The sequence below is a fragment of the Somniosus microcephalus genome, chromosome 10, assembly GCF_052327205.1.
Source record: "Somniosus microcephalus isolate GS21.2 chromosome 10, FLI_Smic_1.0, whole genome shotgun sequence".
Taxonomy (NCBI): Eukaryota; Metazoa; Chordata; class Chondrichthyes; order Squaliformes; family Somniosidae; genus Somniosus; species Somniosus microcephalus.
The window spans coordinates 147,838,928-147,854,376 of record NC_140996.1 but is presented as its reverse complement, the minus strand read 5'-3'; positions in this window follow the sequence as shown (position 1 = coordinate 147,854,376).

Here is a 15,449-nt window from a genome sequence, read left to right as displayed (position 1 = left end):
CATTCCGCAGGGACCGCTCCCTCCGAGACACCCTAGTCCACTCCTCTATCACCCCAAACAGCCCTTCCCCTTCGCCTGGCACCTTACCGTGCAAGCGGAGATGTAACACCTGCCCCTATACCTCCCCCCTTCCCACTGTCCAGGGCCCCAAACACCCCTTCCAGGTGAAACAGCGATTTCCTTGTACTTCTCGCAATCTAGTATACTGTATTCGCTGCTCACGATGCAGTCTCCTCTACATTGGGGAGACCAAACGCAGATTGGGTGACCGCTTTGCGGAACACCTCCGTTCAGTCCGTAAGGGTGACCCCGAACTTCCGGTCGCCTGTCATTTTAATTCACCGCTCCATTCCCACTCGGACCTTGGCCTCTTGTATTGTTCCACGGAAGCTCAACATAAACTCGAGGAACAGCACCTCATCTTCCGATTAGGCACTCTGCAGCCTTCCGGACTCAATATCGAGTTCAACAATTTCAGATCATAACCTCAGTCCCTATTTCATTTTTTCTTGTAATTTTTCCACTCCTTTCCCCCCCCCCCACTTTCCTTTTATTTCTCTCTCACACCTGCCAGTACACTTTACACCTAATCTCAGCCTATTACCATCTCGCCTAGCTTCTAATACCTTTTACTGTCTCTTTTTTACTTCTTTTGTTTCTTTTATTCTTTTGTCCGATCGCAGCCCTGCCTCCGATCTATCTTTTCTTTTCAGTTTTGAAGAAGGGTTCGACCCGAAACGTCAACTCAAATTTCTGTCCACGGATGTTGCCTGACCTGCTGAGTTTTTCCAGCATTTTCTGTTGTTATTTCCACTCCTGTACCTCTTTTTCCGGTACATTGATTACTGTATCAGTGCTGTTTCCTGCTCTCACCCTGAACTAGAAAATTTCATTCACTTTACTTCCAATTTGTCTTTCATTCTGCCAGTGCCATTTACACCTCATCCAGAGCCATCTTTTGTTTCTTAACTTGTCCCATTACCATCTCCTTTTGCTTTGCACCATCTCTTAATCTCTCTTAATGTCTCTTAATCTCTCCTGCCTTCCATCCTATCACAGACCTTCTCTTTTCTTCTTTCCTCCCCTCCCCCCTTTCCCTACCCCTGCACTTAAAAACCTGTTCCATCTCCAGCTTTTTCCAGTTCTGACGAAGGGTCATCGACCTGAAACGTTAACTCTGTTTCTCTCCACGGATGCTGCCTGGCCTGCTGAGTATTTCCAGCATTTTCTGTTTTTATTTTGGATTTCCAGCATCTGCAGTATTTTGCCCCTAGATGTTGCCACTAATCTTGCCAGCAGCCTAGAATATATCCTCCCCACACCCCGCAACCACCACACCCCTCCACCACACCCCACCCAGTAGGTGAGTACTAATCCCATGATGCATACATCTAGATGGGTCTGTATATAGACCCAAATATTGGGCTATCGAATTACTTTGATATTGTGACTTTGACTTTTTGACAAATGTATTTCTCCAGTAGCTGTGGAGTTTTCTGCTTTATTAAATACATAATGGCTGAGTAAATTCAATCATGGAACATATTCCTTTATGTTTTTGATTAGCATGTTATTCAGCCCAAGGCAGCAAGAATGGCCATCAAAACAGCATTTGTAAAGTATAAGTTTGAAATTCAATTCTATTTCTAATTAGTTTTAAAAAATCAGTCACTTTAAATTAAGGGGGTTTATAAAAAACCAAATAAACAAGATTTAAAACACTAAAGGGAGGGCTAAAAATGGAATGAAAATAAAAAGAATGTTTTGAAGGACAGGCTTAACCCATTAAGATTCATATATGCAAATGCTTGAAAAATTCACACTGTAACAGGATCACAAACTTGAGACTATTGTGGCAGTTGGGAATTATGATGTAAAACAGTATCCTCAATGATGGAAATTAGTACAGTATACAAAGCTTTAGAGTTTTCAGAAATGGGTACAGTAGCCTAGTGGTTATGGTACTGGAATCGGAATCCAAAGGTTGAGTTCAAATCCTACCATGCCAATGAATGTAGTCGTTTGTTATTGCCAGCAGAACAAAATGACCATGAAAACTTGCCACCCCAATCCAGTTTGGCCTTCATAAGAACATAAGAACATTAAGAAATAGGAGCAGGAGTAGGCCAATCGGCCCCTCGAGCCTGCTCCGCCATTCAATAAGATCATGGCTGATCTGATCCTAACCGCCAATCCACTATCACAGAACCATCTCCTGAATCTAACAGAATTAGACACACGAAATAGGAGCAGGATCAGGCTACACGGCCCCTGGGCCCGCTCCGCTACCCACAGGGCCATGACCGATCCGAACCTAGACTCATGTCCAAATTCCTGCCCACTCCCCGTAACCCTTAATTCCCTTTACTTCTAGGAAACTGTCTATTTCTGTTTTAAATTTATGTAATGATGTAGCTTCTACAGCTTTTTGGGGCAGCATATTCCATGGACCTACCACCCGCTGAGTGAAGTAGTTCCTCCTCATCTCAGTTTTGAAAGAGCAGCCCCTTATTCTAAGACTATGCCCCCTAGTTCTAGTTTCACCCATCATCGGGAACATCTTCCCCGCATCCACCCGATCCAACCCCTTCACAATCTTATATGTTTCAATAAGATCGCCTCTCATTCTTCTGAACTCCAATGAGTAGAGTCCCAATCTACTCAACCTCTCCTCATATGTCCATCCCCTCATCCCCGGGATTAACCGAGTGAACCTTCTTTGTACTGACTCGAGAGCAAGTATGTCCTTTCTTAAGTATGTCCTTTCATAAGCATTCTTAATGCCATTAGGGCAACTAGGGATGGGTAATAAATGCTGCCTTATTGGTATCACTCACATCCCAAGAATGGATTCAAAAAAGACTAGGCAGACTAATTCTATATGCCAGGTTCACCTGTAACCTGTAACACTATAAAATAAATAATCTCACGAGGATAAGCTTCCAATTGAGCTAGTCTTGTTGGAATGATGTTTTGTAAAGGGAGCAAAGATCTAGAGTTTCCTATAACTCACCAAGTCAAAACAAAAGGGAGGACAGGTTATTCTATGAAGAGATAAGGAAAATAATTGAAAATAGAAAGATTATATATTAATCAGTATTTTAACCAACCCCATAAACTGGAATGTCGCAGCCATCCAGAATCTGAGCTAGTGAATGTAATGCATGGCTGATTTCTGTCCTAGTACATTAGGAATATCACATTTTGTAACACACCTTGACATGGTAATGACAAGACCCAGATAACATACTGGGAATTGAAGTAAAGGCATCTACTTCAATTACCACAATATGAATAAATTTGATTGGAGCAAACCCATACTCAATTATACTACAGTACTTTAAATGGGCCAAATTTTAAGGGTTTGAGGGAAGAGATTAATCAAATTGAGTGAAGTATTCAAGAAAACCTTACCTAATGGCAAATAGAACATAAGAAATAGGAGCTGGAGTAGGCCAGTTGGCCCTACGAGCCTGCTCCGCCATGGCTGATCTTCTACCGCAACTCCACCTTCCCACACTATCCCCATATCCCTTAATTCCCAAAAATGTATCGACCTCTGTCTTGAATATACTCAACAACTGAGCATTCATAGCTCTCTGGGGTAGAGAATTCCAAAGATTCATAACCCTTTGAGTGAAGAAATTTCTCCTCATCTCAGTCCTAAATGGCCGACCCCTTATTCTGAGACTGTGACCCCATGTTCGAGATTCCCCAGCCAGGGGAAACATTCATTCAGAACATGGTACTGAGCATGGAACATAAATATAGACTAAACAAGAATGGCAGTCTTTGTTCCCTCCCTCTTCCCCCTCCCATCACACAAGTTATTTTGGGAACTCGCTGTAAGGCAAATTGTCCCACCATAACATGGAACAGCATTGCTTAAGTGGTGAGTGCTGATGACCTTACTGAGGAAATGGGTAGAAAGAATTGCTGGGCTCAACTGTACTAACAGCAGGTTTTTTTTGCACCATATTTATTATTTTTTTGCCTATCTATCCTGTTGTGGATTCAACTTTCTCACAGTCACATTCAACTATAACTCTCACAATAACTCAAGTGATGTCATAAGTATGAATTATTCACACAAAATATTCAACATATTCAACAGTCGCGGCAGAGTGACTACAAGAGGCCCCAGAGGCTCAGGTAGGCCTCAGTGCGGCATCGGCAGGGGGTGGAGGCGGAGCAGCGCGGCAGAGCGACTACAAGAGGCCCCAGAGGCTCAGGTAGGCCTCAGTGCGGCATCGGCAGCGGGTGGAGGCGGAGCAGAGCGGCAGAGCGACTACAAGAGGCCCCAGAGGCTCAGGTAGGCCTCAGTGCGGCATCGGCAGCGGGTGGAGGCAGAGCAGCGTGGCAGAGCGACTACAAGAGGCCCCAGAGGCTCAGGTAGGCCTCAGTGCGGCATCGGCAGTGGGTGGAGGCGGAGCAGCGCGGCAGAGCGACTACAAGAGGCCCCAGAGGCTCAGGTAGGCCTCAGTGCGGCATCGGTAGCGGGTGGAGGCGGAGCAGCACGGCAGAGTGACTACAAGAGGCCCCAGAGGCTCAGGTAGGCCTCAGTGCGGCATCGGCAGCGGGTGGAGGCGGAGCAGCGCGGCAGAGTGACTACAAGAGGCCCCAGAGGCTCAGGTAGGCCTCAGTGCGGCATCGGCATCGGGTGGAGGCGGAGCAGCGCGGCAGAGCGACTACAAGAGGCCCCAGAGGCTCAGGTAGGCCTCAGTGCGGCATCGGCAGCGGGTGGAGGCGGAGCAGTGCGGCAGAGCGACTACAAGAGGCCCCAGAGGCTCAGGTAGGCCTCAGTGCGGCATCGGCAGCAGGTGGGGGCAGAGCGACAACGAGAGGCCCCAGAGGCTCAGGTAGGCCTCAGTGCGGCATCGGCAGCGGGTGGGGGCAGAGCGACAACAAGAGGCCCCAGAGGCTCAGGTAGGCCTCAGTGCGGCATCGGCAGCGGGTGGAGGCGGAGCAGCGCGGCAGAGCGACTACAAGAGGCCCCAGAGGCTCAGGTAGGCGTACCAATCTCCAATCTCAGGCAAGGAGAGAGGTAAAAAGTATTCAAGGTGTGACGTCACCACAAAACAGGTAGGCGATTGGTTGGAGTATTTCTCTCGTTTTAAAACTTTAAGTCTGTGGTTTATAGTTTTTAAGGTTGCTGTGGTGTACCAAGGCCTTTCTGGTGCAGAGTGACTGTTGGTAAACCATTTAACTGGTGTAACTAGAGGGATTGATTTAATTTAAATCCAATTAATTAAAGGGGATACTAGGATCTAAAATCGGGCAGAGGGTGTCCATAACTAACAATAAAAAATTTAATTAATTACATAGAATGGAGCAGGTGATGTGTTACTGTTGCGAGATGTGGGAGCCGGTGAACCCCATTGAGGCTCACGGTGATTACGTCTGTGACAAGTGTCTGCTGCTACAGGAACTCCAGCTCCGTGTTGATGAGCTGGAGTCTGAGCTTCAGACACTGTGACACATCAGGGAGGGGGCGAAGTACCTGGACTCTGTGTATCAGGAGGTGGTCACACCTATGAAGTTAAGTAATTCAGATATAGCCCATGGTCAGGGACAGGACGGTGTGACTACGAGTGAGGCAGGTACGGGGATCCAGGAGGTAGAGCTGGAGGAGCCGCAGCCCTTGCTCTTGACCAACAGGTTCGAGGTTCTTACTCCCTGTGGGGACAGGAGCAGGGACTGCAGGGAGGATGAGCAACCTGGCCACAGCACCGTGGAACGGGGGGCCATTCAAGAGGGGGGAGTAAATAGAAATGTTGTAGTGGTAGGGGATAGTATTATTAGGGGGATAGATAGAGTTCTCTGCAGCCGAGAGCGAGAGTCCCGAAGGCTGTGTTGCCTACCCGGTGCCAGGGTTAAGGACATCTCCTCTGGGCTGGAAAGAAACTTGCAGTGGGAGGGGGTGGATCCAGTTGTCATGGTCCATGTTGGTACAAACGACGTAGATAGGACTAGGAAGCCGGTTCTGTTAAAGGAGTATGAGCAGCTAGGGGTCAAATTAAAAAACAGAACCTCAAGGGTAATAATCTCTGGATTATTACCTGAGCCACGAGCGAATTTCGCTGGGAGAAATGGGTTTTGCTTCCTGGGACACTGGCACCAGTACTGGGGCAGGAGGGAGCTGTTCCGTTGGGACGGGCTTCACTTGGCCAGTGCTGGGACTAGAGTCCTGGCGGATCATATAACTAGGGCTGTAGAGAGGGCTTTAAACTAACTAGTGGGGGGGGAGGTTCCTAGAGAGCAAATAATAAAAATGACAACAGAGAAGGTCATAGACTTAGGTAGCAGTGTGGAAATTAAAAACCAGAGCGTGTCAGGAAGGGGCAGAAGGTATGGAGTAAAAGGTAAAGTAATAAAAAGGGCAAAAGCAGGAACTAAGTGTCACAAAACATATTTGAAAGTTCTCTATCTGAATGCACGTAGCATTCGTAACAAAATAGACGAGTTAATGGCACAAATAACTACATATGGGTATGATCTTGTGGCCATTACAGAAACATGGCTGCAGGGTGACAATACCTGAGAATTAAACATACCAGGTTATTTAACGATCAGGAAGGACAGGCAGGAAGGATGGGGAGGTGGGGTGGCTATGTTAATAAAGGAAGGAATCACTGTAATACAGAGAAATGATATTGGGTCAAAAGATCAGGATAATGAAACAGTTTGGGTGGAGGTAAGGAATAATAAGAGGAAAAAAACACTAGTGGGCATAGTCTATAGGCCTCCGAACAGTTGCAACTCTGTTGGACGGAGTATCAATCAGGAAATAGTTGAGGCTTGTAAAAAGGGAGCATCTATAATTATGGGGGATTTTAACTATCATATTAATTGGACAAATCAAATTGGGCAGGGCTGCCTTGAGGATGAGTTCATTGAGTGTATTAGGGATGGGTTTCTTGAGCAGTATGTAACTGAACCGACCAGGGGGCAAGCAACCTTAGATCTGGTCCTGTGTAACGAGACAGGATTAATTAAAAATGTCCTAGTAAAGGATCCCCTTGGAATGAGTGACCATAACATGGTTGAATTCCATATTCAATTAGAGGGTGAGAAGGTTGGATCTCAAACAAGCGTGCTAAGCTTGAATAAAGGAGACTATGAAGGTATGAGAGCGGAATTGAGTAGAGTGGATTGGGAAAATAGATTAAAGGGTAAGATGATACATGATCAGTGGTGTACATTTAAGGAGTTATTTTACAACTTCCAAAAAATATATATTCCACTGAGAAAAAAAGGGTGTAAAAGAAAAGACAGCCATCCGTGGCTAAGTAAAGAAATTAAGGATAGTATTCAACTAAAAGCAAGGGCATATAAGGTAGCCAAATCTAGTGGGAGGATCGAGGATTGGGGAAACTTTAAAAGACAGCAAAAAATAACAAAAAGATTGATTAAGGGAAGATAGATTATGAAAGTAAATTAGCAAAAAATATAAAAACAGATAGTAAGAGTTTTTATAGTTATATAGCTGGGGGAGCCCGGCTTTGCCAGGGCTGTTTTGGGCCAGGCGGTTTAAATCGAGTCCCAGGCTTTGGGGCCTGTCTGTCTGTCCCTGTGTGAATCTGCTGCCGGGCAACATTTCTACCTTTTAATAGCTTCAAAGATGAAAGTGAAAGTACTTATAAAACGTTTTTGGTAAATGTGATGTTATTTTTAAAAGAGATACTAACTTGTTAGAAGCTGGATTAGCAGATTTTGAGCTGGAAGTAGTGAAGCAATGGCTGCCCGATGCCTGAGTTGAAAAGCATTAGTCCCACCCACAGACGCAACGATTGGCCAACCATCAGGCGACTGAACTGTAGGATTGGTCAATCGTGACGGCACAGGATTGGTCGACCTTGACGTCAGTCAATCAATGCTATTAGCAGATAATGAGTTTAATTTTTAAGGTTTTTTCCATAACGCAGCGAACAATTTTAGTCCGACCGAAAAGTAAATACGCTTATGACGGTTCTGGAATTGTCAGCTTTCTTTCAACATAACACACGTGTAGGTACGCTCTATAACTTTCGAGTTTATTCAAGACAGACGGAATGACAGACAGAAGTATTATATATATAGACTAGCTGAAGTGCCCGGCGGTGCCGAGGCTTTTTCGATGGCATGTTGTTGTTGGAAGAGAGAGAGAGAGAGCGACTGGGGGGGGGGAGGGAGGGCGGGGGAGGGGGGGGAGGGAGGGCGGGGGGGAGGGAGTGCGGGGGGGGAAGGGAGGGCGGGGGGAAGGGAAGGGGGGGAAGGGAAGGGGGGAGGGGAAGGGGGAGGGATGGAGGGGGGAGAGGGGGGAAGGGGGGGGGGGGGGGAAGGGGGGGCGGGGGGGGAGGGAGGGGAGGGAGGGCGCGGGGGGGGAGGGAGGGGAGGGAGGGCGGGGGGCCCCCCCGAGGGTCGCGGCCCCCCCCACCGAGGGTCGCGGCCCCCCCCCCGAGGGTCGCGCCCCCCCCGAGGGTCGCGCCCCCCCCGAGGGTCGCGCCCCCCATGGGTCGCCCCCCCCGAGGGTCGCGGCCCCCCCCACGAGGGTCACGCCCCCCCCCCGAGGGTCGCGGCCCCCCCCGAGGGTCGCGCCCCCCCCCGAGGGTCGCACCCCCCGTGGGTCGCCCCCCCGAGGTCGCGCCCCCACCGCGGTCGCGCCCCCGAGGGTCGCGGCCCCCGCAGAGGGTCGCAGCCCCCCCCGAGGGTCGCGGCCCCCCCCCGAGGGTCGCGGCCCCCCCCGAGGGTCGCGCCCCCCCCCGAGGTGAAGACCGCCGATTGCGGCTGTGCGAGACGGCCGGGGGGCCGGTTGCCAGGGTGACGCTTGGTGGCCCCCCCCGAGGGTCGCGGCCCCCTCATGGGTCGCGCCCCCCCCCGATGGTCGCGCCCCCCCCCGAGGGTCGCGCCCCCCCTCCCCGAGGGTCGCGCCCCACCCCCCCCCAGGTGAAGACCGCCGATTGCGGCTGTGCGAGACGGCCGGGGGGCCGGTTGCCAGGGTGACGGTTGACGCTCAGCAAGCCCCGCCCCCCGGCCGAGCCAGAGAGAGATGCCGTGTCTCAGCTCCTGCTGCGCGCGCACCCTAGCGGCGCTGGGCTGAGGCTCGGCCCTCCAGCCTTCGAGTGGGGCCGGGAGGTGCCTAGCTCGGACGTGGGTGCGGAGGAGAGGCCGAGGCTTCGAGGCCTACCTGGAAAAATGGGGAAAGGTAGGAAAATTAATGAGATTATATAAGTTAATTACTTTCTAAATCATTTTTTTTTAAAACAATATGTGTTTTAAAAGCAACGTTTTTTTTTAAGACGCAGAAAGCGGGAAAAAGAAAGGAAAAGTTTGGAATCAAGATGGCGGCGACTCACCTCGGTTCAGAACGATAAGGCCCGGCCACACACGCACCGATTGGCCCGGCGGCACACGCCAGCAACCCGGCGTACGATTGGTCGAGCTCGAGGTCACTCTGTCGCTAATGAGCGGATAATGAGATGCTAATGAGCGGAATGTTGAAAGTTTTTGGGATACCGCGGGCGCGATTTTAGCCCGGCCGAAACGTAAATACGCTTAAAACCGTCTCGGAAGCGTAAGCTTTCTTTGGAGGTAACGCGCGCGTAGGTATGCCCTGTAACTTTCGAGCGCATACCCGACAGACGCACACGCAATGACAGACAGACAGACAGAATGACAGAATGACAGACAGAAGTACCAATTTATATATATATAGATAGATAGATAGATAGATAATAGAAAAAGAAAAAGGGTGGCTAAAGTAAATGTTGGTCCCTTAGAGGATGAGACCGGGAAATTAATGGTGGGAAATATGGAGAAGGCAAAAACACTGAATGAATATTTTGTATCAGTCTTTACAGTAGAAGACACTAAGAATATCCCAACACTGGATAAACAGGGGGCTATAGGGGGGGAGGAGCTAAACACGATCAAAATCACGAAGGAAGTGGTACTCGGTAAAATAATGGGACTCAAGGCGGATAAATCACCTGGACCTGATGGCTTACATCCTAGGGTCTTGAGGGAAGTGGCGGTAGGGATTGTGGATGCATTGGTAATAATTTTCCAAAACTCCCTGGACTCAGCAAAGGTCCCGGCAGACTGGAAAACTGCTAATGTAATGCCCTTATTTAAAAAGGGCAGTAGACAGAAGGCTGGAAACTATAGACCGGTTAGCCTAACATCTGTGGTAGGTAAAATATTGGAGTCCATTATTAAGGAGACAGTAACAGGACATTTGGATAATCATAATTTAATAGGACAAAGTCAACATGGTTTTATGAAGGGGAAGTCATGTTTGACAAATTTGCTGGAGTTCTTTGAGGAAGTAACATATAGGGTGGATAAAGGGGAACCAGTGGACGTAGTGTATTTAGACTTCCAAAAGGCATTTGACAAGGTGCCACACAAAAGATTATTGCTTAAGATAAAAAATCACGGGATTGGGGGTAATATTCTGGCATGGATAGAGGATTGGCTATCTAACAGAAGGCAGAGAGTTGGGATAAATGGTTCATTCTCGGACTGGCAATCAGTAACTAGTGGTGTTCCACAGGGGTCAGTGCTGGGTCCCCAACTCTTTACAATCTATATTAACGATTTGGAGGAGGGGACCGAGTGTAACATATCAAAGTTTGCAGATGATACTAAGATGGGAGGGAAAGTAGTGAGTGAGGAGGACATAAAAAACCTGCAAGGGGACATAGACAGGCTAAGTAAGTGGGCAGAGATTTGGCAGATGGATTACAATACTGGAAAGTGTGAGGTTATGCACTTTGGCAGGAGAAATCGTAGAGCAAGTTATTATCTTAATGGCAAGAAACTGGAAAGTACTGAAGTACAAAGGGATCTGGGAGTCCTGGTGCACGAAACTCAAAAGGTTAGTATGCAGGTGCTGCAAGTGATTAAGAAGGCCAATGGAATGTTGGCTTTCATTGCTAGGGGGATAGAATATAAAAATAGGGAGGTATTGCTTCAGTTGTACAAGGTATTGGTGAGACCGCACCTGAATACTGCATACAGTTTTGGTGTCCATACTTAAGAAAAGACATACTTGCTCTCGAGTCAGTACAAAGAAGGTTCATTCGGTTAATCCCGGGGATGAGGGGATGGACATATGAGGAGAGGTTGAGTAGATTGGGACTCTACTCATTGGAGTCAGAAGAATGAGAGGCGATCTTATTGAAACATATAAGATTGTGAAGGGGTTGGATTGGGTGGATGCGGGGGTGGATGTTCCGATGATGGGTGAAACTAGAACTAGGGGGCATAGTCTTAGAATAAGGGGCTGCTCTTTCAAAACTGAGATGAGGAGGAACTACTTCACTCAGAGGGTGGTAGGTCCATGGAATATGCTGCCCCAAAAAGCTGTAGAAGCTACATCATTACATAAATTTAAAACAGAAATAGGCAGTTTCCTAGAAGTAAAGGGAATAAAGGGTTACGGGGAGTGGGCAGGAATTTGGACATGAGTCTAGGTTCGGATCGGTCATGGCCCTGTGGGTAGCGGAGCGGGCCCAGGGGCCGTGTAGCCTGATCCTGCTCCTATTTCGTGTGTCTAATTCTGTTAGATTCAGGAGATGGTTCTGTGATAGTAGATTGGCGGTTAGGATCAGATCAGCCATGATCTTATTGAATGGCGGAGCAGGCTCGAGGGGCCGATTGGCCTACTCCTGCTCCTATTTCTTATGTTCTTATGTTCTTATTTTTAGAGACATAAATGAATAAAATTATACTCTTCATTTTTTTAAAGGGATACTAATAGTGAAACTCACTCTCACCTGCTGCGTCATGCAATTTATACTTTGACCTCACAGTGGAATATTTTGCAAACTTCACTGACCAGTGTTGTTTATTATATACTTGCAGCAACCTGTAGCAACCTTGCTGATGAGAATCTGTTTCTGACTGAATAAAATTTGCTTCACTGTATCCCATTTAATGATGGGCTCACTTCCACCACAGAGCAGAATGATTCAAGGTCTCCTATCACCATGATTTTCTCTCCCGGTGAGTCCCCAATCTCAGTTTAGCTTTTGAGAGAAACTAGCAAGTAGAGCTGGGATGGTTCCCCAAAGGAAAACAATAGGGCAAATCATCTCACATCAGTCTTGTATGTCCCATTAGCTAATTTACACATAACCATTCCCAAGGAATCAATACTGTGCCTTTTTAAAGGAATATACATTGTAAAAAATGTATTTGGCATTTTTGAGGGGGGTGTTTGTCACAAATGTGCAATACAATGGCCCGGAATTTGCAGTTGCAATAACAGCAAAACTCAACAGGTCATACCAAGCAAAAATGAAGAGTTATTAGATTGCCAACAGGACTGGCATAAAATTGTTTTTCACTGTGGGTACCTGTACTGGTCATATTGTTGATTTGTCTGTAAAATTTACCACTGCATTTGTATTGTTAATCCTAAAGCTGTTTTTAAGGCTTTGTTTTATTGCGACTAATGAATGTAATGGATTTATTATGTAATTGATGAGTTGTAACAAGTACTACCATATTTAAATAAATATGTTTGACTCAAAAAAAATAACAGCAAAACTGTCAGCGCTTGCCGTTTACTGTTTAAAACTGACAGCAACTTCTGGTGTCCGCACATGCGCAGTTAAACGCGGAAATCCAGAAGTTGCTGTCAGTGATACCCTGCTCCAACAAAGGGTGCACTGTTGCAGTCTTCGCAGATGCAACCAACACAGAATCAGACGTGAAGTTCAACTTTGAACGCACTAATCTCGCTGAAAAAACCATTGAAAATGTTCAGCCTTATTAAATGAGGTGTAACTGAGCTTTTAATGGTGTACTAAGTCATAATTACTGCTGAACTACCTCTCTGCCCCATAAAAAATAATGTTCTAAGTGTGGAGTGTCGTTCCCTCACAATAACATTTAAAAATTCCATGATTTTAAAAATATTTTTTTTAAATGTTTGTTTATTTATTATATTTCAGCATCTACCTTAATCCCATGTGTATGTCCCAATCTTTATTTCGTTGTCCGTAAAATGGTTAAAAAGTGAATTATAATCCATGCTTTCTACTTCCTGGTTTGCTGAAAGTGAGAATTCTTCAATCTGATTGGCTGATCAGCCTGCTCGATGACTTCACTGTTGCTGAATGCCACAGATCCCCTATAGATGGCGCCAGATTCAAAGTCACGTCGGAATTGGACTAAATTTTGTGGGCAGTTTTTTTTCCAAGGTCAGCGGCTCGCAAAATCTGGGCCAATAAGATAAACTTCGTCAAAACACGTTGTGGAGTGACCTGATAGTAACAAAACTTACATATAGTTCTGGCTTTTCTCTAAATATTGGCCAAACTATTTTTCATGATGACAGCATCCCTTTAATTATAAAAGAAACATAAGAAGAACACTTCTTTCTTGGGGATTGCGGTATGGGAACAAATATAGGGATGTATTTCTTTGCCATCTGGAGGGTATGGCTATGGGTTAAATTCCAAACGCGAGTAGTGGGGTAGAAGGCAGGTGCTGGCAGCACCAAGCCATTGGCAAGTAACTGCAACTCCCATTGAGCGTCACTGTTCTCCCTGTCTGTTACTGACGTCAACTCTTTTAAAGTCAGGTCAGAAGCGCTTGGCAATGTAAAACCGAGATTCAGCAACCCCGGAAAAGGGAGAGGGCAGCAGGAAGGATTGAAACCCCGAGACGGAGTAGAATAGACAGATGGAGATGGAGTCGAGTGCCGACAGAGACCACAACCAGCAGTGAGGAGAGGGATTGAACAGCAATAGCTAACAAAAACTGGTGCATGCAGAGTCGGACAGGCAGACAGAACCAGGGACTTGGAGAGACGCAGTGAGATAACACCGGAGGGACTTACAGCAAGGGCGTAGTGTCGGGGAATTGACACACACACCGACGAAAAGTAGTAAGGGAGATAAAGACTGGGATATATATAATCAAGGCATAGAAACAGAATCAGGGTATAGATGCAGAGATTGGCGTGTACAGTGAGTGTACAGGCAGACAGTAGCGTGGTCGTGAACAGTCAGGGACTGGTGTGAACAGTGTTGGATTGGTGTGAATAGTCGAACTGGTGTGGACACTCTGGGACTGGTGTGAACAGTCAGGGATTGGTGTGGACACTCTGGGGACTGGTGTGAACAGTCAGGGATTGGTGTGGACACTCTGGGACTGGTGTGAACAGTCAGGGATTGGGTGTGGACACTCTGGGACTGGTCGTGAACAGTTAGGGATTGGTGTGGACAGTCGGGGATTGGTGTTGAACAGTCAGGGACTGGTGTGAACAGTGTTGGATTGGTGTGAATAGTCGGGGCTGGTGTGGACACTCTGGGACTGGGTGTGAACAGTCAGGGATTGGTGTGGACAGTCGGGGGATTGGTGTGAAGTCAGGGACTGGTCGTGAACAGTGTTGGATTGGTGTGAATAGTCGGACTGGTGTGGACATTCTGGGACTGGTGTGAACAGTGTTGGATTGGTGTTAATAGTCGGACTGGTGTGGACATTCTGGGACTGGTGTGAACAGTCAGGGACTGGTCGTGGACAGTTAGGGACTGGTGTGGACAGTCGGGGATTGGTGTGAACAGTCCAGGGACTGGTGTGAACAGTGTTGAATTGGTGTGAATAGTCAGACTGGTGTGGACACTCTGGGATTGGTGTGAACAGTGTTGGATTGGTGTGAATAGTCGGACTGGTGTCGACACTCTGGGACTGGTGTGAACAGTCAGGGACTGGTGTGAATAGTCAGGGATCTGGTGTGAATACTCTGGGGACTGGTCGTGAACAGTCTGGGACTGGTGTGAACAGTTAGGGATTGGCTGTGAACACTGGGACTGGTGTGAACAGTTAGGGGACTGGTGTGAACACTGTGGGATTGGTGTGAACACTCTGGGACTGGTGTGAACAGTCAGGGATTGGTCATGAACAGTCAGGGACCTGTGTGAACACTCTGTGATTGGTCGTGAACACTCTGGGACTGGTGTGAACAGTCAGGGATTGGTATGAACAGTCAGGGATTGGTGTGAACACTGTGGGACTGGTGGAACAGTCAGGGATTGGTGTGAACACTGTGGGACTGGTGGTGGAACACTGGGACTGGTGTGAACAGTCCAGGGATTGGTCGTGAACACTGTGGGACTGATGTGAAGTCAGTGATTGGTCGTGTGAACACTGTGGGACTGGTGTGAACACTCTGGGACTGGTGTGAAGAGAGACGCTCAGGCCGGGCCGCGCACTCTCGGAGCGGAAGCCCGATCCTGAGTTCCGAGGCCGGAGACTGAAATTGCTGCTTCCGCCCGGCATCGGAGCGACAATGCGGCGCGGGGCCGCCCGGCCTGGGCTCCTGCCTGCGGCCGCTGGCGCTGCTGCTGCTCCTGGTGCCGGGTGTCGGGCCGCACCGCCGAGTGGTACACGGCCTTCGTCAGCACCGCGTATCTGGACCCCGACACCAACAGGACCCTGTCCGAGAGCACCGAGAG